The sequence below is a fragment of the Gallus gallus genome, chromosome 7 (assembly GCF_016699485.2).
Source record: "Gallus gallus isolate bGalGal1 chromosome 7, bGalGal1.mat.broiler.GRCg7b, whole genome shotgun sequence".
In the NCBI taxonomy this organism is placed as follows: Eukaryota; Metazoa; Chordata; class Aves; order Galliformes; family Phasianidae; genus Gallus; species Gallus gallus.
The window spans coordinates 5,051,294-5,076,656 of record NC_052538.1 but is presented as its reverse complement, the minus strand read 5'-3'; the positions used below and the strand labels follow the sequence as shown (position 1 = coordinate 5,076,656).

Below are 25,363 nucleotides of genomic sequence, written 5' to 3'. Positions count from 1 at the left end.
AAGGATAGCTTAAGGATCTTACAACTTGCTCATGCTATGCTAGTTTAAAAACTGCAACACAGGAAGGCAAACAAAGAAGTTTCCCAGTGGTGCTGAAGGTCTGGCTTATAGGATCAAATAGCACTCCTCCCATAGCTCCTTTCAGCCCTTACCCATGGCACAGAAGATTTTGCTTTTCACCAGCAGCAGACTCATTGCAAGAGGGCACTGGGCAGAAGGTGGCTTGCTTCAGGTCTGACACATGCTATGCAAGCAGCTCCTTGGGACCAAGTCACCAAGTTGGTGGCACGAGTCCCACTGTCACCTCGGGCACTGCTGGGCTTGCTCCTCGCTGGTTGTTGGAGAACACGGTTTCTGTGCTAGAAATTCCTGATGTTTGTGGACTTTTGACTTAGTTATTTTTGGAAAACATTAGCTATAGCTTGGCACCCTGCCTAATGACTTGTAGAGTATGGGTAATTCACTCTGTTTGGGGAATTCAGAGGTTTCCCTCTCTTTTGTACAGTTTTATTTACAGAACCTCATGCCAATCTAAGAGCTAATGGTGGTGCCAGTTTTCCATTAGAAAGCTAACCCTAATCCCTCCTTCTCACGTTATCCAAACAAACCTGGTGTGCCACATTCCTCCTGTCTGCGTTACAGTGGAGAAACAGTCCCAGGAAAGCTTAAGTGTGATGTGAAAAGAAACAAGATAGGAGAGAGGGGAAGGCTGGAGGTGCTCAGTGTTGGAAAAAGCTGGCACGAGGCAAGTATCCTAGTGCTGGTGGTGTCAGCAAATGCTCTAGTGAGGCTCGTAAAATCACGATGGGTTTTGGGGTTAGAGGGCAGAGTGGTCTGAGAGTAGCTCCGTTTGTTGCCAGTGTCACATTTGGTCTTGATAGAAACCCTTCAAAATTACTTAATGTTAACCAGCGCTTAAGAAGCCCCTAGAAATTTCTTCCTTCGGTTGAATGTTCTCTGAGTCCAGCAATAACTTCAGGCTTTACAGATACCCCTGAGTTTATTCTTCCCTCCAGAAGAAAATATGGGTATTTATGGTTATTTCTAATCAGTCCCTATTACGACTGAGTTGTATTTTCACTGGAGTTTGCAGTGAGCTGAAGCCAAGCTGCAAAACCCTGGGAGCTGCTTCCCCTTGGGGACCCTCCCAGTCTCCCCACCCTTTGGTCAGGAGCAGTCTTTAAGATCCTGGAGTACATGTGGGTCCTTTCCTTTGAGTTCACAGCTTTTGAAGAGGTGCCTTAGAAAGGCTTTTTTCCTCCTTGCACATGAAAAGACGGGCTTCTCACCCACAAGTCAAGAACAGAAGACTGTAAGATACTCCAGATATCTAAGCGCAAGTATCAAAGCTGAGTTCTGGATGAAAGGGCTCCGTGCTCCTTGCTTGGCTTTCCCCATCCTCCATAGACGAGGCTCTCTGTGCTCCATCCTCCTGCAGCCTCCACTGCCCCACTCAGGTTCTGCTGGCACATAAATCCCTGAGATCGATGGGAGGGCACCGGATTTATGGTGATAAAGTACTGGTAAACTGTTCAAACCAAACCTCAGCTGGAGCAAAGCGGATGGATAGCACTGAGGCATCCTCCAGCCCAAGGACCTGACCCTCAGGCACCTATCTGTTTGACCCCCTATGGATGGAACCCACATCCGGATGGCTTTACCCCTTGACAGATGCCCATCCCGCATCCCTTGTAATGAATGGAGGATTGCAGAATGTCTGCCAGGGCAGAATTTGCCCTATAGTGTCAGTAACTGCTCTGATGGCCTATTTACGCTTTCATCTCCTCTCCGCTCCCGCTGATTTATGCCGTTTGCGGAGTTGAGCGATGTGGCAGCTGCAGGGAGGAAGAGATGAGAACCAGAAACCCCGCAGGCTTCCTAGGAGAGACGTGCTCTCTCATCATAAATCTCAGTTGGAGGAGAGCCTCCGCCTGCTCTGCCGCAAGGCTCCTGCAGCAGGGAAGGCTTGAGCACCCGACATCGCTCCCCAAAACCCTCTTTGTTTCTCCCTCTGCACTTTCCAGGAGCCAACAACTGTGCTGGCTCTCCCGGTTGCAGCGTACTCAGCTGTCAGCAGCTCCCACCAAACAGCATTCCCACTCCGTCACGCATCAGAGAGCTCCCCAGGCATGGGCTGGAGCGTGTTGCCATTACAAAGGAGCGAGGATTACAGGGAAATGTAATACCTGTCAGGCCCGAGACCGCGTGGCTCTGATCAGTGCTCAGTGCCGTGCACGGGGCTGTACAAATTGCTGCCCGTGGAGATGTCCTTTGCCCTCTGGATCTCGTGGTGCTGTGCCGTTCATCTCGGCGGGGGGTTTGTTTCTGCCACCGCTGTTGGATGCAGGAGCTGTTAGTCAAATTGTTCCTTGTGTTTGTAGAGTCACACAATGGCTTGGGTTGGAAGGGACCTTAAGGATCACCTAGTTCCAGTCCCTGCCGTGGGCTCGTTGCTCCCATCAGGTCAGGTTGCCCAGTGCCCCATCCAACCTGGCCTTAAACACCTTCAGGGATGGGGCACCCACCCTCTGGGCAATCTGTACCAGTGAGGGTGATGGACACGATGGGTTTGGATTTGGTTGCCCTGTGCCTCCCAGGGCTGTACCTAATAGGGGTGTGCTGCTGTTCATCTTCTGCTTGGATTGGCAAGGTGGTGGGATGGAGACCACCTCACTTATTCCTCACATCAGTTCAGAAGGGAATGAGAGGCCTCACTGTGTGGGCTTTGGCAGCTGTTTTTTCAGTGTTTAAATGAAGGGAAAGGACAGCAATAACGTCCTTTAAGGGAAAAACACACAGAGCTAATACCAATTACCTATTTACGTGACCATTCCCTTCCCCACTGTGCTGAAAAACCTATCAAACTAAGGAACAGTGTTTTTCTCTGAATTAAGAAGGCCTTCTCCCCTGTGCTGTTTTCTTGGCCAGATTACCAACTTGCTCTTCCAAAGGGTTTACAAGCAGAACCTCTATGGGCTGCCCAGGGAGATGGTGGAGTCACCATCCCTGGAGGTGTTCCAGAAACATTTAGGGACATTAGGGACACTGAGGGACATGGTTTAATGAGAAACATTATAGGTTTCTCATGTGGTAGGTAGACAGTTGGACTGGGTGATCTTAGAGGTCTTCTCCAACCTTGGTGTCTCCATGGCTCTATCTCCATGTAAGGGAGCGGACACAAAGATGAAACATGCAGATTATTTGAATTTTCACTGGGTTAAAATTGGATGCAGTGGAAAAAAAAGGAGTAGGTTTGTGTGTGTGTACGTTTTTTTCAAACAATCTTCTTACTGAATGCATGATCTGTTTTTTGGCATTTCAGCTGGCCTGGAGAAGTGTGGGTGCACCATCCGGAGGCACTCAAGACTAGGTTGGATGGGCCCTGGTCAGCCTGATCGGGTGGGAGGCACCCAGCCCGTGGCAGAGGGTTGGAACTGGGTGGGCTTTAAGGTCTCTTCCAAGCCAAACCATTATGTGATTCCATGATCTCCTTCAGTCTGGTGACAATCATGGGAGGTTGTGGTGGAACTGGGATTTCACATATGGTTCTTGCTTGGGATCGCTCAGCTTGCGCACTTCAGATGTTTCTGCTTGTAGGAAAAAGAAAGGAAGTTGGATTGAAATGAAGAGAAGTGGTGCGTTGTAGACCAAGTCCAGTGCCTGGGGAGCCACATCCCATCTCTTCATGTGATGCCACGAGGCAGATAGAGCTCATCCATCACTCTGAGGCATGCGTCCAAGCCTTCTAATTAGTGAGTATAACCGGAGGTTTGGAGCTTAAACTGGTTCTGACCTGTATTTTTTAATTAAGGCATTTTTTAATATAACCCCTGCTTCGGGTCATCTGATAATACTAATCTGGACATAATGCCTAACCTTCTTAACCCAAGATTGTTGCTTCTGCACTTTAATGCCAGTCTTAAAGAAACATTACCCCATAAATTAGACGCCAGGTACCAAAGGGAACCGAGCCAGCTGCACATTAGAGTGCTTTTAAGGAATAATTGGATCGGCCCTGACAATCGGCTCCCAGACATTCTTGGGCCTCCCATAAAAGCACAAAATGCTTACGTTTCTCTTGTTAATGCTGCCTCCTCCATGCTCTGGCTGCTTGCTATAGGGTCGGAAGGGATTCTGTCTTCCTGCTGTACGCTGCATGGTGTTAACAGCTGACACCCAGCAGGGAGAGCATCTCCAGATACTGTTCCAGGGAGAACTGAATGGCCCATATGCCCTTACGGTCACCTGTCACGCTTCTATCTTAGAAAGCCATGGGGATGTGGCTGGTTTTGGTTGCACAAGGCCTCCGAGGCATCAGATTCACAGAGACAAAGCTCTGATACGTGTGCACACCCAGACGTACTTGATAAGCACTGCCTGCATAATAGCACTGTGGAGGAGACTTTGTTCCTATCAGCAGACAGAACAATCGATGAAGTCAAGGGATCAACAAAACAAAACCAAGCACTGGACAGTTTTATGAGAGACTTTTTATGGGGTTTTACTTATCCTGTGATACTCTGTGCATAGCAGAATCACACTGAGAATCACAGGGAGAAATGCTAATTCAGGGTTTTATATATGGGAAACAGCATGCTAAGTGCATTCCTTAAGCCAGTCCAGAAACCACCTCCTGCAAAAATTCATGAAAAGCACATGAAATGCCTTGTCAGGCTTGGCTCTTTTATCTGAGAGACTTAAAGTATTTTCTCTAGAGGAAGAAAGGTTGCTGGTGGGTTTGTTTGTTTGCTTGGTTATGGATAAAGATCTTTCGAAGGTGGGAAAACACCCCTGTCCATCTGACAGAAGGGGCAGCCCCTCGGCACCACAGGGCTGTGATTTCCTAGAGCCAGTGGGGGTCCTTGATTTCAAAACCCAACCCAGAGTGTGTGCCTTACAAATGTTATGGCCCAAGAGGCTTTTTCCAGCAGTACCAAGGAGTTAGTAATGGCCTCTGCTGATGCGTTTCAGTTGTCTTTTACTTGTGAGCAAGCTGCCATTGCAGTAATGGAGAGTGGCCATGGCAAGATGTCACTACATTCTTGCCAGCTAGTTCTGCTTGCCTTCTTAGGAATGAGGCATAGAATCATAGAATCACCAAGGTTGGAAAAGCCCTCCAAGATCATCCAGTCCAACCGTCCACCTACCACCATTTCCCACTAACCCATGTCTCTCAGTACAACATCTAAATGTTTCTTGTGCACCTCCAGAGGCGGTGACTCTACTGCCTCTCTCATGGCACTACAAAGGAGAGAAAAAATCCCACATAATCTCAATAAATAAATAAATAAATAAATAAAGGAATGGGAAGGACAATTTGAATGAAAGAGCTCAAAACTCCAAATTATTGTTCCCACTGGTTCTTCAAAGTACAGTGTTTCAAACATGCATGGCTCAATTTACCACCTATTTGACGGCAGGAGTGTTTACGACACATTCTCTGCATTCCCTTGCCAGAAGCACTGTAAAGTCAGACTTTTCCCCCTGTACGTGATGCAGAGAATTGCTCACATCTGGAAAATTTTCCTTACAGCTCAGCTCCGAGCTCTTCTTACAGCAGCTTACCTAAAGGAGATGGCAGCCATGGCCGTATCCACGTGCATCGCTGCTCTATGGGTGTGGGTGTGCAGATGAACTGCTGTATGCTTGGGGTAAGTTCAGGTTGGGGTAACAGCAAGAAGTGGAGAGAGATGGGCTTCTGTGCAGGCTCCATGGGCTCTAGTATGGGAGAACTCATTGAATCAACATTAGCTTGTGCTGAAGGGTGTATTTCTTGTGGTCATGGTTGTCTATCCCCAGCATGCCTAGTGATGTCTGCAACCCAGTGGAAAAAGAGCCAGCTAGTGATAGGGTCTGAAGGCAGAAAATGGATATTAGGTTAATGTTTTTTAAAGATCAGAGGGTTTAGACCATTAGCATAGATGTCCAAAGGATCTTGTGCCTTTTTTCTCAGCTTTTGCTAAGTTCCTGTCTGTCGTGTAGTGGTGGTTTCCTCTTGATCTCTTTGTTGTTGGACTTGGTGTAGGAATTTCTGGGCGGAAAGCACAACCTGCTCTAAGACAAGAGGCTAGGCTGGGCATTTCTAATGATTTCTTCCTCCTTTCCAAGCTTCGGATCTAATCTGCGTCCTTTCCCACAAGTTGGGAGCTGAGCCCAGAGGGTGAAATTCCATACGATTCGCCAGTTAATTCCACCTGCATTCCTGCATGCTGCTCGGTTGTGAGGTCTTAATTGATGCTGATGCCTTTTGCCAGCCTTGCTATGCAGAAGGAGGAGTCTCTCCTTCCACATACACCTTCTCCCATCAAGACAGTAGACATATATACATGATGTATATATAAAACTACTCTTCCCAACTTGAGTGTAGCTGCTACCGTGTCTCTTGATGATATACGAGGGTGTCACGACTCGTTATGTCACATCAGACAAAGAGAGGGAATAATAAGAGCTGATGCCACACAAAATTGAAGAAGAAGGTTCTCTGCGCACCAAAGAGCACATCTGTTTTGTGGCATAATTCAAATTAACTGTGTGGGTTGGGGGGGGTGGAATTCACTGCATCTCGGGTGTCTTCCATGGTGACATGCAGCACAGAAATGCGGTCTTGGGAAGACTTTATGAAAGCTCAGCAACCAGAGCAGTTTTAAATTGCTACTTCTGATATCTGATATTCTGATAGCAATTTCGTACACTTGACTGATTCTGCCTAATTTGCACTTGAGCTGATTGCAGTTTTATAAACAAGAATTCCCAGGCTGTGTGTCTCCCTACCAAGGGAGGAGATGTTTAGCTTTTCACCTTTCTCCTGGATGAAGTTGGATTTGCCAGTGCAAACCAGGAGCCTGGAGAGAGGCTCTCCTGGGGAATTGAAAGTTCAATCCCTGAGGATATGGCAGACTGTATCCAGGACAAAGGGGCACGATATCTTGAAGCTTGCTCCAGATGACAGCCCATCCTTGCAAAACTCACCGTCCTCTCAAACACAAAGCTGTAGGGAACAGGGGATCAGGAGGAGGGACTCACCCTTTGAAGCTCTGACCGAAGATGAGGCTCCCCAGCTGTCGTGAGACACCTTGCTTTTTGGGAGCTGGAATAGTTACGTCACATCCCCTATGTCAAAGGGTAAGAAAAAGCTCTCTAAGTACTACTTTTTCCTCCTCTTAATCATATATCTCGTAGCTTACAAGTGTAAAGTAAGCTTTGAGCCTCTCTGAGCTTTGCAGAGATTGCAAAATCCAGCAAATCCTCCCTGCAGGAACTTATGGCAGTGATAAATCCTCATGGCTCGATCTCCAGCAGGCCTTCTGGAGCTTCCCCATGGGCTGCCCATTGCAGAAAACTGTAGGAGATGGACCCACAGATGGACCTGTGGGTCTCAGATTAGGCTAGATTGGTCTGGAGGGATGGATTCTCTGCCGCAGGCCAGCGGGATGAGCAGCAGCAAGTCATAGTTGCCTCCCATGCCTCAGTTTCCCCAGTTGTTGAAACAACAGCAATGATCTTTCTTATGTGGCACTTCAAGTCTCTTCAAGTTATGGTCTGGAAATACCTCATTTTATCCTGATTACCTTAATAAACACAGAGTAGTGTAGCACCCCATGCCTAGAGGTGTTCAAGGCCAGGTTGGATGGGGCCCTGGGCAGCCTGATCTGGTGCTTGGTCTAGAGGTTGGCTGCCCTGCCTACAGCAGGGCTTGGAACTGGGTGATCTTTGAGGTCCCTTCCAACCCAAGCCATTCCTTGAATCTGTGATTTACTGGCTGGTGATTTTGGTAGCAGCTAGCTGTTTCTTGCCATCCTGCACTGGGATAGCCAACTGCACACGTGTTTTCCAATCTCCCAACGCTTCCAAGGCAAAAAAACCTCAAGAATTTTGTCTGTTTTCACTTTTGCCAGTGGTTCAGACAATTCACCTCACCCTTGCTGGATGGTCTGCATGGAAATGTACCCTACGATGCACAGAAATATTGTAGATAGCATCCAGTTTTCATCTCAACTCATGTGTGTTTTCCCACTGCACTGCTCCTTCCAGGTTCCCAGTGCTTGGGGCTGGGAGGCAGCTGGAGGCAATCTAACCACTCTCTGCCTTAACAAAGTGGAGATTTCCCCTTTTTATCATCCTTGCTCTAGTCCTGCACTCCCTCTGTTTATCTAGTGCTGGCTTCAGTGCTTCTCGGACTCTGATTTAACTCACTAACCTGGCAAAGAGGCATCCAACAAAAACACCGAATGCCTTTCTGCTGGGTGCTTGAGTTAAAACAGCTCCCATCTCTGGATCCTGTTGCTACACACATCACTGGCAGAATTCCTGCCTGCTTCCAATGGGAGCAGACCCAGAGTAGGGCCCACAGTGTGTGTCCCTCAGCCCAGAGGGAGGGCCACCCCAAATGGCCTCCTGTGATGCCATAGTCACACAGGACCCTGCCTGGGGCAAGCCCTTCTATGCCCACGCCGGTTGCTGGTCATTTCTCTCACTCAGCTTCATCCCCGCTGTGATTCCTGCTCTTCTTTTCCTGTTTTTTGGGATTAGGCAATGTGAGGCCTGCCTGCCTTGGGTTTGCAGCCATAAGCACCTGGACCAGCGTGTTGAGCTTTGGGGTATTCTTCACAACATGTGGCTTAAAGGCAGATCTATGTCAATAGCAGCCAAGTAGTGCTCGGTTTCACAAAAACACAGGTTTTTCCCCCAGTGCTGAGAGACAAGGAAGGCTGAGCTGCTCAGCCACAGCCTCACCTGGCCATCCCAAATCCCTTCCAGTTAAACCCGCAGCCCTCCACCTTGTGTGGTTGGATTTAAGGAGAAGCCTTTTGAGGTTACAAGCTGAGCTTTGATCAGAGCAGGAATGCATCCAGCTCCACCTTCAGCCCATCTAGAAACAGATTCCTTTTTTAACTACCACTTACAGAGATGGTGACGTTTCTTTCATCCCATGGAAAAACACCCCCCAAAATCTTGCATATGATGCTCAAAGCATGGGGAATGTCTGTGGTGGCTGGGTGTAGTTGCTCGCTGCTGAACCCCCCAAGGGGTTTTCCTAAGCATGGAAGGAACGAATCATCAGGCTGTTCTGGATTGCTTTTCCTCTCTGCTGGTTGTCAGAGGGTTTGAATGGGAGTGCCACTCCGATTAAACTGGGAAAGGTTGTCTTGCTGGGTGTGCAGTCTCTGTTGGATGGCTGGATACAGAGGAAGAGCTCTTCACATGACACGGAATGAGAGTTGAATGGATTTAATGTGTTGGCAGCAAAAGGGCTTTGCACGTGGGGGTGCAAACCGGTGTGGAGTGGAGCTAGTTACAGAAAGGACTCTGCTTCCCTTTTGAATGAGAGTGTATATAGAGGGGCCCCTTCTCCCAAAGAAGAAAGAGGAGGAAGATCAGCAGTGAATACGTAGGTTTTCTTTTCCCAAGGGGCTTTCCTGGATGGAGTATTTCAGTTTCACCTTTTCCTGATGGCTGCAGGAAGTGAGTTTAACAGACTCCCATGGCTTGGCTATTCAAGTCTTCCAACAGAAATACTTAACTTTTTCAAAATGACCTCCCCCCCTTAAGCAAAGTGGAAATCATCTGGGGAAAGATTTTGACTTTATGCTTTTTAAGCTGGAGAAATTCTCCTTCAGAACCTTACAGCTTTCACAGCAACTATGCTCTCACCACCTCTCTGGGGTGTTTTGCAGTGCCTCTGAGCACAGCCCAATGCAGCCAGCTACACTCCAGATACTTCACTTTAGGCTGGCTAGTTTATGAGAGCAAATATACAGCAAACAAAACAAAAACACCCCAAAACCCTTTATATTACAGCATCCACCCTGTTTCTGGTGTATGTACGTAATGCCAAAGTCTTATGACAGATCTCAATGCAATTTCTCTCTCCTTTGGGCTCCTGTGTGGAAATCTATGAAAGTGGTAGAGAAAAAGCAGTCTTACAGGCAAAACGATTGTGACAGATGCTACCATGCTGTTTAAATCACCTTCTGGTCTGTACCTCTTAACAGGCCAGCCAAGGTGAGTTCATTGTGATGGTGCTCTTGGGTTGAAAGGAAGGTGGGTCTCAGGCTACAATCAGTAGAGTCAGCTACAGAGGGGTGCCATAAATACAGATACTGTGTTTATCCCCACACCTTTGCCCCATTGAATGCTTCCAGGCAGTCTGGAACAGAGACAGAAAGTTCCAAGTATCGTACTTTGTCAAACTCCCTTCTATGGGGTAATGGAAAGAAGAAGGAGGCCTTGTGGGATTTGATTCCTATGAAAATGGCACATGTTTCTCATTCTGCAGGAGCCCAATGTAAGTACAACTGCTAGACTTTCACAATAGGAATTTGCTAAGTATGTATGATTCACAGTTCAGATTGCTGCTTAGTTCCAGCGGGGGTTTCTGAGCAGCCATTGCAGCGCTGAAGGCTGTCACGCATGGCTTGATGTGGAGGAAGGGTGTGCTTCCATGTGGCTTGGCACTGCCTTCCCAAAGGAATATGCCAGAGCAGGGAAAGATGTTTGATATCAATCTTTTCCTGCAGTCATGAGGATCTTATCTCCCAAGGGAGTGGTTGGGCTAGAAGTCAAACTCCGATAGCTCTGTGCTTTGCAGGGTGTAACGTGTACCCACCTCCATTAATCTCATCTCTCTTCCTCTGGCTGGTTGCCATCCCCTTTCCCTTCCATGCAGCACCAGATGCTGCACGTTGGGATGTTGGGATGCTCCAGTTGCTGAGACATGCCCCTGGTTGAATCATCCCATATTGGTCACTCGGTCACATCCATTTTCCTCTCTTGGCAGTGAGCTGGGACTGTCCCTAGCCTGGTGTTTCCATACAGACTGATGACGCTCTTCATCCATCTGAAATCAAGGGATCACCCCATCAAAGCATGCCCTCTCTTTGTGGCTTCTGTTTGGCACTCACCACCCCTTTGGCTTGGCTGGAGGAGCAGATGTTAGAGATCTCGCCTCGCAGGGAGGAAGGGGGAAACTGCTTTCTAAACAAAATCCTCCCTCGTGTCCTGTAGTTTCCTGAAGCTGCTCATTTGTATACTACAGATATTTATGTGTCCCCTCCTGTATGTGTATGTGTACATCTATAAATATATGTGTGGGGGAGCAGATGTATATATACAGTGCTTTGCTCTTGTATGAATGTATTCATGTTGATTCAACTATAACAGCAGGGCTGGGGTGAGAAAATGCATCTCTCTCAGAGCTTAGCCTTGCAAGTATCACCAATTTTTGATGTTAAAATATGAGAGGGCAGTGAGGCCCTGGCACTCCTTCCCAAAGAGCTGTGGGTGCCCCATCCATGGAGGTGTTCAAGGCCAGGTTGGATGGGGCCCTGGGCAATCTGATCTAGTGCTTGATCTAGTGGTTGGAAACCCTGCCCATGGCAGGGGTGTTGGAAGTAGGTGATCTTTGAGGTCTCTTTCAACCTAAGCCATTCTATGATTTTGCAGGGTTTGAAGGCTGGGACAGCATTTGGGTGGGAGAAAATAGGCTCTATCAATCCAACTTTATTGTCTCTTATGCCTGGCCTGTGTTTCTGCAGGGCAGCAAAAGGGATGGAGCAGCACAAGGCCAAGCGTCAAGGCAGGAAAAGTGGAAGAGAAGGAGCTCTGATCCACAGAGGAGCAAGAAGCAGGTGAGAAGCTGGCACCACCTTGGTGGATCTATGGATGTATGGTCTGTAACAGCCTGGCTCTTTTGGGAAAGAAAATGTGAGGCCTGGTCCGGGGATGTTAAGGCAGATGCCAAAACGAGATGATGCCAAAATGAGGTGTTGCCAAGGGCATTTTTCATGTCTGAGCAATCTCCCTTCCCACTGGGAAAGACGAGGCAACTTCTCCCTATCGTCCCATTGGAGTCTCAGGTTTGCTGTTACGTGTTCTGAGGCGAGTTTGTTTATTGCAACTGATCTAAATATTGTGCTGCATGTGTACTCAGATCTGTATGTAAAAGCAGTGATTGCTTGCTAGTCTATTTTTTCTCCTGCAAACAATTTGCTCACTTACTTCAGTATAAATCAGGAATGCGTTCTCCAACATTGACAATTTCTGGGTTCCTATAACCCCAGTGGAGGAAGAACTGGGCTCTGTGTGTTTATAAACAGTGAGAGAAAACATATATCTCTGCACACAGAGTTTACATTCCACGTGGGCTCTCTTGCCATGGTGTCCAATAAAAGGAGAGATGCATTTCTTTCAGAAAGCACTGGAAACTGGGTGGCAGCATCATTTGGGTCCCGTATACAGGATCCAAATGATGTCAAGCTCAAAGCAGCAGCCCTATTTATTTGGGGTGTTTGCTAGGGACTAACAGGCTCCGTGGTTAAATAATTCAATCAAAACCAGGCAAGTGGTGCTTGAGGGCTCTTAGAAAAAGGCCTTGAAGGGCTGGAACTTGTTAATTAATTTGGAAGGTTTTTAGCACCCTTTTTTCATCATGGCTGTCTATATGCAGTTGTTATCCCATGCAAATCTTAACTCACTTGAAAGAATATTCACCAGGTTCCTGGCAGTGTGAGATTCAGATAAATAATTTCGAGCTTTAAATATTACTTTTACATGCTCTTCCTGTTCCCATTCCTTCACTAGGTGCCCGAGTTGCCAGTGCTGCCTATTAAACACAGTGTCTGGTGAGTTTATATCCTGGTCAGTAGGTTATAGACAGGCTTAATCTCAGCAGTGGTTACAAGCTGGCTGGAGATGGGGAAAGGGAGAAAACAAACAAAAAGCCATAAATAGTTCATGCGTGCATGGAGACTAAATAGCAACTTCCTCACCCAGAAGTTCTGCAAGACCCTCCTGTCTTCCTGAGGAATTAATGTATCATCTGAACTCCGAAGAGTCAAAGAGCTTCCAGTCAACAACTGGATGCACATAGGACTAACTTCTCTATATCCACCCCAAATCCTTCCAATGGGCAATGTGCCCATTGAATTCCACTTCCAAGCTAGCTAAGGCCCTGTTCATGCTTAAATTTCATTTTTCCTATGTTGAACTGTGACCAACTTTCATGCTCATGATTCACCTGGTATTCCTGGATGAGGCAACTACTACTTGTGAATGGGGCTATGCTGACTAGAAGCTTTTGGGGCTTTACTGATTTACTATTTTAGTAACCAAGCTGATTCATACACCGTTAATTCTTGCTGGTTACACACATTCACATCTTTCACTTCTGTACTAAAAGGATCATTCAAACTGCAAACACTGGCACAACTATTTCAAATAGACATTCTCAAAAGGGGCTGGGCTCAGCAGTCCATGGCTTTGGGATACCCAAAGAAGAGGAATATTTTAAAAAGATTTCCAAAATTTCCAAGTAAGCAGAGGTCTCTAATTCTCCTTTTTAGGCAATGGGCTGGATCACAGTAGCTTTTCTGCATAGTGGAGTGAGATCTATCAGCACAGTGATGGGCTAAATCTCTTGTATCTAGCAAACTTCTCAGGCCTACGTGTTCCTTCCTCACTTTTTTGCAAATCTAGAAAAACTTGAGGTTGGTCAGTGTTCTCCTTTTGCCTCAGAGGAACATTTTGCTCTGCAATTCATAGTTAGGCTCCTGCCCTTTCCATGACTCTTCATTATGCAGTGTGGTATTCATTGGCCTATTGAGGTGTCTATCTATCCTTTCCTTGGAAATGTCCAGTGGAAGTCTATTTGACAAGCAAATTAGGTGATTCCTCCTTCTTCTCTAACATCCTCGGCCTTTTCTGCTTTGTTTCGTTTTGTTTCGTTTGATTTTAATGAGTAGAAGACAAAGTTGGTGCTGCAGTTTGTACATCCCCCCCTGTACCACCACCCATAACATCCCTGATAAATGAAACTCAGTGCTGGGTGCCTATCGTCCTGCCGGGGTGAGTGATCTGATGACTCTCTTTTATGAATGAGGACAAAGGGAAGATTTAGTGGAAGTCACCAGACTTATGCTTCTTCCCAGATTTTACCAATAGCTGTTAAATGTACGTGAGGCACGCTGCCGGTCATGAACCCTACGGGCTGGGCCTTGGCTGCAAAGCTCCCAAAAGGAGGAATTTTCCCACTGCTAATCTTTTTGGCACGGAACTTGGCCTCTCTCAATGCAATTGTTATTTTTATCCATCACTGAATGCTTTACAGCGCAAACTGGGTGGTCTTTAAGATGTTGTATACAATTAACGTGGGCTGACTTGGGGAGTGGAGAGGTATTATGAGGAGGAACGTGTGAGTGTGGGACCAGCCAAATTCCTCTAAAGCTGCTGTGGCAGCGGTGCTTGCTCCTTGCACAGTTCAATGGGGAAGAGCTGGAAGGGGCCCACACCTATCTATCAGAGGCCCACATCTATCTGCCTGCTGTCTTTCCTTTTGAGAAAGAGTTGTGTGGAGCTGTCAATCCCGGCAGGATTTGCCTCAGGTCAGCAGTTTTATTGGACTGCTCTTGTCAGAAGTGGATCCGATGGTTTTGTCCCCACAACACCATTGGAGGAGCCATGGTGATGACCATGCCGACCCGAGGGGTTAGGGCTGGATGTGAAGGTGTTTGCTCTTCACTGGGAAACACCTCTACGGGCATCGCTTTCTCCAGCCTATTTCACAGAGGCAAACTCTCCCAACTGAAATTTGGAGGACTTTAGAAAACAGGAGTACTGACTGAACCCACTTGGCATTTGCAGAGCTGATCAGAGAGGACTTCTGCAGACAGCAGCATGTCTTGCTGAAAGTCCACCACAGACTGTGCTTCCTCAGTGATCTGTCATCAGCAGAGCGCACTTTAAGGACTTCCACTTCCCCGGGCATTTCTTTGAAAGAGAATTGAGGGGGAGATGGGGTGGAAATTATCTTCAGCAAGGGATTGCTGCTTTTTCCAGCTTCTTTCCCCCCTGCTACTGAATGCATTTCACAAACAGCTGATTAAGTTTTGTGGCATCCCGTGGCAGCTGTAAATGGTAATAGATCGTTGCTTTATTTCCTTCTTCGTTTCTCCAGCCTGAAAACCTCAGCTAGTCAGCAGCAGATCAGGAGGTGCAGGCGGTTAATGAAACATGTAATTGAAAAAGAAGGGAAAAATAAAATCTCCATATGTGTGAAAAGTTACGGAAATCCCCATGCACTGAGAAGTACATTTGTGACAGCTTGGAAAAATCGCTCCAGCCATTCAGTGGCTGCTCATGGGTGGATGTAGTGGATGTAGCAGCCATCTACAACTTGGGCCAAGTACTGTTGGCAGCACCAGCCTGGGGGTTGGTGCCTTGCCTGATGTGCTGAAGCTTGACCTGTTTGTGTGGCGCACCCCATCCGGGGGTGAAGTCCAATTGGACGTGACTTCAACTTGGTCCTTAATTTCTAACACCTCCTCTTCTCCTGAGGAGCTCTGTTGCCCTTTAAAAACAACTGGTAGTTTTTCAAGAGGATGGCTGGCAGGAATCCAGGGCACCATCTTCATCATGCTGTGGGCTGCTGTGCGCCACCAACATAGGACTGGTCTTCTCTGTTCTTCCTTGGGGGTGAGCGAGGGCTTGTGCGCATGCCTTGTGTCTGGATGCTCTCCCCATCCAGCAGACACTGCTAGGATGTCCTATGACCACCATCATTCAGGGATGGAGCATCTGAATGTTGGACGTTTGCCCATCGTGGGATGGAGACCACCAGCTCATTTGCTCTGGAGTGATGAACTGCGAGAGGCTTACAGCCCTACAAGTTTTCACAAGGCAGTATTTAGCTCTAGAAGGATCCAATTTATTCTCTCCTCTGTCCACAACCTTAGTCTGTTTGGTTTATGCTATTGTGCTGCAGGAAAGCCTGAAAGCTCCAGTGTGAGCAGGAGTGCAGATTTCTACTTCACTGCAGGGTGAGAGGCTTAGAGGGATGAGGCAACCCCAAGAGAGGCATGGCAGTTCAGCTCTTTTTGATTAACTTGGGTTTTTTCAGTTTTCAATGGGGAAAAAATGTCAGTCTAAATAGCACTTATTCCTTCTGAAGGGTTGCCAAGCCCATCCTGTTTGTGAAACTGAAGTCCCCTCCATGTCCCCTCCTTGAATGTCTCCAGCACTGTTCCCTTCCAGATCTAGCCATGGGGCTGCGATGGACACCGTTAAGGTGTCCTAAGGGTCCCAGCAGTGGGAAAAAAGGGATCTTTGCTCAACCTTTTCTCCGCACTCCAACATGACCTTTAGATGTTGTATTATGGGACATGGTTTAGCGAGAACTATTGGTGATAGGTGAACGGTTGGACTGGATGATCTTAGAGATCTTTTCCAACCTTGGTGATTCTATGATTCTATGACAATGCCAGAAGCCCTGTCATCCTTTTCACTGCTTCTTCCCAACGCATGAATGCCCAGCTTACAGCTTTTAAGTAGAAATATGCTTTATGCAGATGAGCAGGTGAGTTAATGCAGTGTCCTCCAAGCTGAAGCTACAGCCCAGTCTGCAGTGTCAGCCCTGGCAATGGTGATTACCATACAGGATACCCAGGAGGAGAGCAGCTTAGGGCTCCCCTCCATGTAGGCAGAATGGCTTACCAGGCTGGGGTGCCCCACTTGAGATGCATGAGCTGGTGTGTGCTGCCTTGTCCTGCTAATGATGCTGCTTTGATCCCTGCCTATTCCCCTGCTGAGCTCGGGGACCCTCTGCCACGCTCTCAGCTTTGTTTTGATCTTCTGCAATAAGAAAAGAAAACAAACTGATGCCCCGCAGCATCCCTAGTCTGAAGCTACTCAGACTGGGGATGAGAGATGGGTTTTCTCTGGCTTGTCCCAAATGCCTGCATGCTGAAGCTTTACTGCTTGTTGCTCTAAGATCTGTATCATGGCAGCTGACTAATGAGCACTCCCCATGGAGAGATATTTAATGTGAGTCCACAGGAGCTCCTTAAGAGAGGTTGTTGGAGCAGTGGGATGGGGCAGCAGGTTTCGAAACAGTGGGATGAGGAAGGGAGGTGGGATAGAGATGTGATGTTATGCTGTGCTGAGCTACACCACATCATGCCAATGGAACGTTTTGTGGACTACTGAGAGCTTGTGTCCATCAAGCCTGGTCAGCATCACGATCACGGGAGACAGCAGCCCCATCACAGCCCATCACAGCCATCTTGTGGCCTTGCCAAGCCCACAACAATCTTACAGCTCTTTCTTGGAAGCAGTGAGAAAATGAAGTGGTACTTCACCTGGTACCACAGGCACTTGCTGGCCTGGTAAGAAAGACTCTCCCTGTGGTCCCTGTGCTGTTGTCCTTCCCCAGATACAAACGATGCTGAAATGTTCTACTGGATCCCTGAGCCAGCCCCCTCAATGCAGCTGCATCCCAGTATCAGCCCAGAACACCCTTCTGGTGGGCCTTAATATCACAATGACCACACAACTGATGTTGTTTCTTCTACAGAAGAATGCCAAGGAACCATTACCAAAGCCAAAATGGGTGGGATTACTCATTCATGGGCTTTAGATAAGCACATCAATGCTGTGGGATAGGGCACCACTCTTCCATGGGACCGAGAGGTCCATAGCAAAAAAGCACAAAGCAGCAGCAATGCCAAAGCTTTGGGCTCTGTATTTTTCAAGTGGAGCACAGCTGCAAGAGCTGAAGCCAGGAAAGTTGATCAGCAAGCTTGGGGAGAAGGATTTGGGTGGCATCTACGGGCAGATTTCGATGGCTGCAGAGTATTATAGGTGGTGATGAAAGGCTGGTCTGCAGAAGCAGGCAGTTGACTTGATTTTACTACACTTTGGTACAAAAAAACCCTCGTGTATGTATATACATATATATATTTACGTGTATGTATAGGCTGTATTGTCTATTTCCATATTGATACCAATATCATCAGTATCTATGAATACATACAAACTGCAGGAAATAGTGCAAAGACCAGTCAGAAAGACCATTCAGGTGGAGTTAAACTAAGCGTGATAGCCTGTCATGTAATATCTTCTTACAAAAGCTAAGCATAAATCATACTGATGAACATACTTTAACAACCTGGGCCCGTTGTTCCAATCCTGAGGTTGATCTAATACTGGAAGGAAATAATTCAGCCATGTTCCATCTCCCTCCTTTGGAAAGCTCTCTTTCTCCCAGTCATAAATACATGGGGCCAACTTGTGTCTTCTCACCTGTGGCTGGGATCTACTCAAGGCAAATGTTGGCCTTTGGTGGCTCCACCATTGTCACCCATCCTTCTTCAATATGAAAAGAATTGTGGTGGAAGAAAATGGATGCACGCTCCTATAGTGACCCTTGTTTGGTATAGAAACAAAGAGAATTTGGAAAAGGGTCTTTATTATGGCAAAGCTTTACAAAAAAAGAAAAGCAACAACCCAACATTAAAAAAAAAAAAAAGTAAGGAAGAAAGAAATATAACAAAGCCTCTGAAACCCCCCAAAAGTTCTGGGGTTATTTTTGGCAGGAAATGAAAAAATTTCCTTAATGTTTTCTCTTTCTTTTATTTTCTCTTTTATTTTTCTGAACACCATGTAATTTCCTGACCATCTCTAATCTGAGCAGAATAATCAAAAGGAGGAGAAGGCAAACCGGGATAGCTCCTTCCTGCAAGGAAATGATTTCCAATCTTTATTTGAATGCACTGTATCTTTGAATGCCTTCCTGACATCCTAGATAGAAGCACTATTTGGCAAAGGTCCTTGTTACAGAGATAGGGGATGAGAATGGAGGGAAAATAATGGGATTGTATGCAGACAGTCACATAAAACCCAAAGCTGGAGACTAGCTGGGGAGAGAAAGCTCTGGGGTAATTTTTCCTTTGTTTTCCTGCACGTTGATATAATCCAAATAGTGTTTTAGGTTTATTTTTTCAGATCATACCCTGGCCTTTGTGTTTGGGAGTATGATGCTCAGAGCAATTGCTCTCATGATCTGATTAATGTGGCTGGCTCATCCCTTAAAGGCAGAATTATGGGAGTAATTAAGGCTTGCTCAGTTTGCAAAGGGGAAAGGGTTTGCAGCTTGTATAGAATGGAGCAGGGGAAATCTTTACATCTCAGCTCCTATACATAATCCTATTGCTTCTGCCTTCCGCTGAGTCAAATTTGGGTGAGAGTAGCAAACGTTGAACGTGTTCTTTGGGAATGCAAAGCAACCTGCGTGTGAACAAAGCCTGTTTCTCACAGACTGGCAAAGAAGCCCTCTGCTCCCAGAGCACGCTGCAAACACCGTCCTCCATGAACAGTGCCGGGACCATTTGCTCAGACCCTGGTTCTCATTATCATTCTTAGCCACAGAAATTTCCCCCTGCTGCAAGAGTCGTGGAGTGATCTGAAGAGAAGAAAACGCAATACTTTCATTGAACAACATGCCTTCTGGTCAGCGACTTGGTTCTGTTATTGGACAGATTTGGGATTTTTCTCCTTTTCCTACAGTATTTGGGAACTTCTGATGCCAATATTCAAAACTTGTCTATACTTATGATCATCGTACTGGGAGATGATTATCAGTGGCAAACGCTCAGTGTATTCTGTTCACATAGCAGTAGGGAAACGTGAGCCCACAGCGATGTTTTTGCCATCCTCTCATACTGCATTTGGGGTTCCCTTCTTGGGGAAGGTGGAAGCATCCCAGAGCCACAGCACACTGAGAAGAGGGATGAAATGAAATGCTTTTGATAGCATGAGTGTAAATAGCTCTGAATCAGCTGCCCTGGGGGCCGGAGACTGCTCCATCACTTGGGATCACTTGGCTCCGTGCTTGATGTGCAATTCCAAATGTAATTGCTAGCTTGGGGCCTGTTTATGGGTTTCTATTTGTGCTTTTGCATGGCGGGGAAGATGAATTCTCCTTGCGGCAGGGGTCACTGGGTGAGTCCACAAAGAAGGTCTCATGAGGACAGGGGGCTTGGAGAGGTGCAGTGGCATCAGACCCCCACCTCCAACATGAAAGCCGGGAGGGAAATGAGGGCTTTATCCTGCTCCCCCAGTGCTGCCGCAAAAATCCCAATTTTCAGAAACACGTGGCTCCCTTTTGGCCTTGCAATGTGCAAATCTAAGATCTCACCATGTGAAAATACTCCTTCAAGTGCCCATTTCATGCTCCGGTTTATCCTGTCCAAGCATACTTCAGCTCCAGCAGCATCCATAACTCACTCTCTCCTTGATATTGCATCAAGCACAGGTCCTTGGGAGATGAATGTTTGGAGCGAGGAGGCAAGTTGATTCTGTTCCTGCTTATTTTGCTTGCTGTCCAAACCAGTAATAGGTTAAAGATGTCCTGCTGATTAGCCATAACATCCCAGCAGCCTGGCTTGTTCTGTCACGGTTGAGATCGGGGTCCTGGGGTGCTAAGGAAAGAAGACACCAACCCTGCCACAAAGGTGGAGGAAGGAGTCTTCCAGTCTTGGGAAGAGGGTGTCAACATTCAGGTGGCCTTAAAAAGTGAACTCAGAACTGGTGGCCCCATCTCTTGATGAAGAGGTGGCTGGAAAATGAACACAGGTGGAAAAGACACATGTCAGAGCAGACTCATCCAATATCTATCTGTGGATACATATGCATGGATGTAAAAAAATTATGTGTGTGTATAAATACTACACGTTTGCACGAGAAAGCTTGTCTAGAACCACAGCATGCAACTTTTCTCTGTCAGCAGGCTTTCCACCAAGCTGGGCTTACACATGGGGACCAGATGTGGCCATCCCAAAAGATCCGTTCACTTCTATGCTCCCTCTTTCATTTCTGTTGCTTAAGTACAGCATGAGACCTATGGGCCAACAATCCATCTGAGGCCAAGTGGAAACCAGGAGTGATTGCTTACGATGCCCATAAATAGCTAAATCATCACTTTCAATAGCAAATAGGGATAGTTGAATTAAGAGTGAACTTTCCAAGCAGTTCATAGACATTCCAGTTTCTTGCTGTAACATCTTCGTGTGCCTTTTTTTTCCCCTGCTCTTCGCTTCTCTTGGTGGGAGGTGGCACATTAGCAATGCTTCCCATGAGCAGGAGGCCCACTCTGGTTATCAAAAGGGGAATGAAAAAAACATAGGACTCTTCAAAAGCAGAACTGGAGACCTCAGGCGTCATGGGAGCTGTCTATTCAATTCTTTGAGGGGACCCCCAAAAATCCCATCCACAAGATATTGGCAGTCAGTGCAAGGACAGGCGGGTGTGTTGCCAGCTTAGGGCTTTTGTAATGATTTTGAAAGCTTTCATGAGCTCTCCCAGCCAGCCACCCTTCTTCTTGACTGCAGTGAAAGCCATCCAGAAAGTCAAATTCCCATCACATGGAATTAGACTTTCTGACATTTTTTTTTGTGCATGTGTGTTTGCTTTTCTTCCAGATGAGGAAGAAAAATCAAACTTTTTTTCACTGAGTTCTGGTGAAGAGTCAGAGATGTGGAAGTGACCTTTTTGAAACGGACCTTCTGATGCTTCAGACTAAAAGGCCTGCAATGGTACCGCCAGGTCATGACCTGAACCAATGGTTGAGCACCAGGTGAGGAGGCATGGCTAACCCAGGGAGCTCAGGTGCAAGCAATGCACCTGAGTGACCAGGACCACCCTCACCCCCATTTAAGGTTTAGCACTGGAGGGAGCAGAGTTTCTCCAGATAGAGATGGCACTTCTCTTGAGCTGCTACTGGTCATCAGAAAGGGTGAGTCAATTTTCCTTCTTTTATTACCTGCTGTTGTTCCATAGTGCCTGTATCCCATTTGAAGGTACTGTCTTTGCCTTCTTTGGCCGTGCAATGCCATGTAAAGTAACGTAGAGTGTGAGTGTCAGAATGAAAGGAAAATGTATGTGAGAAAGCTGCAGTAAAGTTCTTGGCTTCAAATTTCTGAAGGTTTACTGTCCAACTCTCTCAAAATCAAAGTTTTCCTGCAAGTCAAATGTTGTTGTGTGAATCTGAATTCACTGTTGGAAAACTGTCCTGGGATTTTTAGCATTCTGCCCCAAAAACAGCTCACTGTCCCATCTGTTTGCCTCTTTCTATGCTATGTGCAGGGTTTAGGATCTGGCATTGGGAACATTCCCTTCTTGGAGCAGGAGGTGGGGATGGAGAATTCCCAAGTGAAGTCCTCATTATTCCTCATGCTTGTTACCATGCTGCTCTTCCTTCAACTTGTTCTGTTAAGGGAAGCAGACCCTATAGCCACCTCTGGATGAAGGGGAAGGCAGCACAGGTGTGATAAGGTGATTAGTTCAGCCACAGCACCTGAATGCTTGGTATTTTTTGGCATTTGCAGATTGGTACCAAAGTGGTGTGAGCTCAGCAGTGCAAGTCCTGCTGCAGAGAGCCATCCCCAAGCCCCGCAGCTGCTCCATAAATAGGTTGGACATTTGGTGTCGTAATTCCAGCAGTGCTCAGCATTGGCTCAGCTCTGCCTTATTCAAAGTCAGCGGGAACTGCTGACTGTGAGCCAGCACGGCTCTTACAGCCTTTTTCTCTCACTAATTACTTCTGGCTGCCGTGGAAGCCCCAAGGACTTCAAAGGGACGACACTGGATTTGCACGAACTATCTCTCTGGATCTTCCATCCCTGTTTCTCAGCCCTTGGTGGTCTATAAGGCTTCAGAAGGGGACCCACTAAACAACTGCAGAAAACATTAAAACTTATTGCACGTTCCCACAAATGCACATTCCCACACACACAAAGGCAAGGAAAATGGAGAGAAATCAAAGGGCAAGAGAAACAATGGAAACACAACTTTTTTTTTTAACTTTTTTTTTTCTTTGGGGCTGTAAATGAAGAGGCATGTGCAGAAGATAGTTTCTTTTTGCTCTCCAGAAGGTGAAATGGTTCTTGAGTAAAATGAGTAAAGGAGCGCAGCCTGCCCTGTGCCAGCAGCACCAGGGGATGCTGCAGAGGTGGTCCAAATCCCCGGGCACCATTGGATGTCTTTAGTAATGTGCAGGACTGGAGATCGCTCCAAGCAGACTTTTCGTTGCTTAAAACTATTAACTCATCTTCAAAGAACTCTGCGTGTGTCACACCTGAGTGATTGCATCGCTGGCGCTTAGCCACTCTGTCCCTGGGGCCCCACTCTGAAGCAAAGCAGAGATGGGCTGCCTTGGCTTTGCTGGGGACGTGCTCTATGTCCTGCCGGGAAACACAGCACTAAAACCACAGCAAGAATAATGGAATCACAGAATCATTCCGGTTGGAAAAGACCTCGCAGATCCCCAAGTCCAACCCCAACCCACCCCACCATGCCCACTGTCCACATCCCTCAATGCCACAAACCCACAGTTCTGGATCACCTCCACGGATGGTGACTCCACCAACCCCCTGGGCAGCTGTGCCAGTGCTTGACCAAACCTTTTTGGGCCCCAGATGAGCTTCTGCCCTGTACTCAGAGGAAGCAGGGTGGAGACAGCATTGTGATACGCAGTGGCCCCATGAATCCTCACTGTAGATAGTGGAGACTCTTTTTTTCGTTAGTAGTGCATTTCTCACCTTCTCTGTGCCTCTTTGGGTGTAAAATGGGTATAATTAACCCTTCCCAGTGTGGAGATGTATTATGTGCATCTTTTCATAAGGCAGAGAAGTTTCATAGCCAGTCAATGAGCTGATGGGACGGCTCCAGACAAAGCAAACAAATGGCAGCATCAGATTTCAGACAGATTCAAGAGGCTTCAGCCAGACTTTTCTCCAGCTTACACCCACTGGATGCTGGGTTTGCTCTATTTGCTCCGCTCCCAATTTTCTCCCCTTTCAATGAATGGGGAAAAAAAAACTGAATTTTCCACTAAGCCGTTAAGAAAGCAGAGGTTTCACAACAGTCAGGCTGATCTGCCCACGCTCATTTGAACGGGCTTTTAGGAACCTTCAGAGACTGGCAATTCGGGTGGTAAACCCTCTTTATGACCTGTTATTACCCGTGCTCTGCTCAGAGGCAGCAGAACTCATTACGGGCGTAAATGGCCGGAGTGCTCCTGCATACCAGCACAGGCTGCCTTTAATGATCTCCCTTTTCCTGCTTCTCCCTGATAAAAATACCTTACTGGTAAAAAAAAAAAACCCAACAACCAGAGACCACAGAGCTAGCTGCCAGTTCGCCTCGTGGCTCCCGTTCCTGAGGTTTTATTTTGCTGCACTTAGTTTTCAGGAAGTCGGCCAGTGTGGCACACTTTGTGTTTTTTTATTTAACTGCGCATTAAATGTTCCCCTTTGCCCCAAGTTTTATTAGGGAGATGTTAAAGAGAGCCTTGCAAAGCTGGAAACATGGAAGGAAAACAAACAGCCCCAGGACCAGCCCTGTTACAGCAGCCCACTTCTTCAGGCTTGATGTAACTCTGTCCATTACAGTTGGCATAGGGCACGGGAATAGCAGGCCTCCCTCCAGTAGGAAATGAGGGAGAAACTAAGGCAGGAAGAGATCCCATTCTGTTATCCCAGCTCCCATACTCACAGCTGGTGGGGTGTCTGTGCAAGCTGATCCCATCTGGTGATGGAGATCCTCAACAGCCACACACAACCTCTCCCTATTGCAAATTTACACTCAAATAGAAGATATTTGGTATCTCTACCAAGCAGAATTCCCAAGGCCCATGGACTCCCAGCCAGCTCTCTCAGCCATGTTGTGTCACTCCAGAGAAGCTTGAGAACCTTACCCCCGTTAACCTTCAGAGCATGTCTCCATACCTACCTGTGCTGGAGTTTCTCAGCAGAAGCACAAGTTGTAGAGGTTGCATGTAGTCAATACCGAGAGCACCATCTGGTGGGCTGCAGGGCTGGATAACGCAGAGCTGGGGACAGGTTTTGGGATGCAGAACAGCCCAGATGAGCGTCTGGTGGGAGGCATCAAGGAACCGAGGTCCCCCTGGTCTGGCTTCCCCCAGGCACCAAGTGGCAGCCTCAGGGAGAAGGTGGAAAGAAGCCCATGGCAGGGCTTAGCAAAGCAAGTTTCTGTCTTCAGACAGATGGAGCTTGATGTGCTCCAAGAGCCGTGAGCCAGATTGCCCCCAGAAATGCCTGGAGAAATCCATACATTTGCTCTACTGAACCAAGATTTAAAATGCAACTTCAAAAAAGTAGACAAGCCCAATTGCATGCCGTGGGCCATGTTTAAACATCAATCTTTTTGTGGGCCCTTTGGCATAACCTTGGAACACTCGAGCGCTTTAGAGTAGGAAATGTCCTCTAAGGCATTGTATGGCTTTTCTTGGCAGCCTGGGCTTTCCCCAGGATGACGATCCTCCTTTGAGCTGTATGAAAGCCCATTCAGACATTAGATATGTTCCTGAGCATTGCAGCTCCATTGCCTGCCCTGTTTGGGGCTGCCCATGGGGCTGGCAGAGACATCCCTCAATTACCACACTCAGAACAACTTGGGGAGAACTCCACCAGGCCTTTTTTGTGTTGTCACACTATAAATAACAGCAGTCATTGCTCCATGTGAGCTGTTAGGAAATGTCTTCTGAGGTGCTTGTGCAACCAGATGCAGTCGAGGG

At 47.1% G+C, this 25,363-nt stretch overlaps 1 long non-coding RNA gene across 16 annotated transcripts in view; it reads left to right on the top strand.

Annotated features, from left to right (window-relative positions):
- Positions 1-25,363, top strand: part of LOC101747364 — a 72,965-nt gene that overhangs the window by 22,852 nt on the left and 24,750 nt on the right. For 13 of the 16 annotated variants that reach the window (XR_005861513.1, XR_005861511.1, XR_005861514.1 and 10 more), the window contains 5 exons: positions 3,598-3,752; positions 5,534-5,651; positions 11,535-11,627; positions 21,249-21,403; positions 21,486-21,562. This is a non-coding gene — a long non-coding RNA (uncharacterized LOC101747364). Of the gene's footprint in view, positions 1-3,597; positions 3,753-5,533; positions 5,652-11,534; positions 11,628-12,579; positions 12,621-21,248; positions 21,404-21,485; positions 21,563-25,363 lie in introns of all 16 variants that reach the window. The other 3 variants (XR_006939842.1, XR_006939844.1, XR_005861524.1) reach the window with 2 other exon arrangements.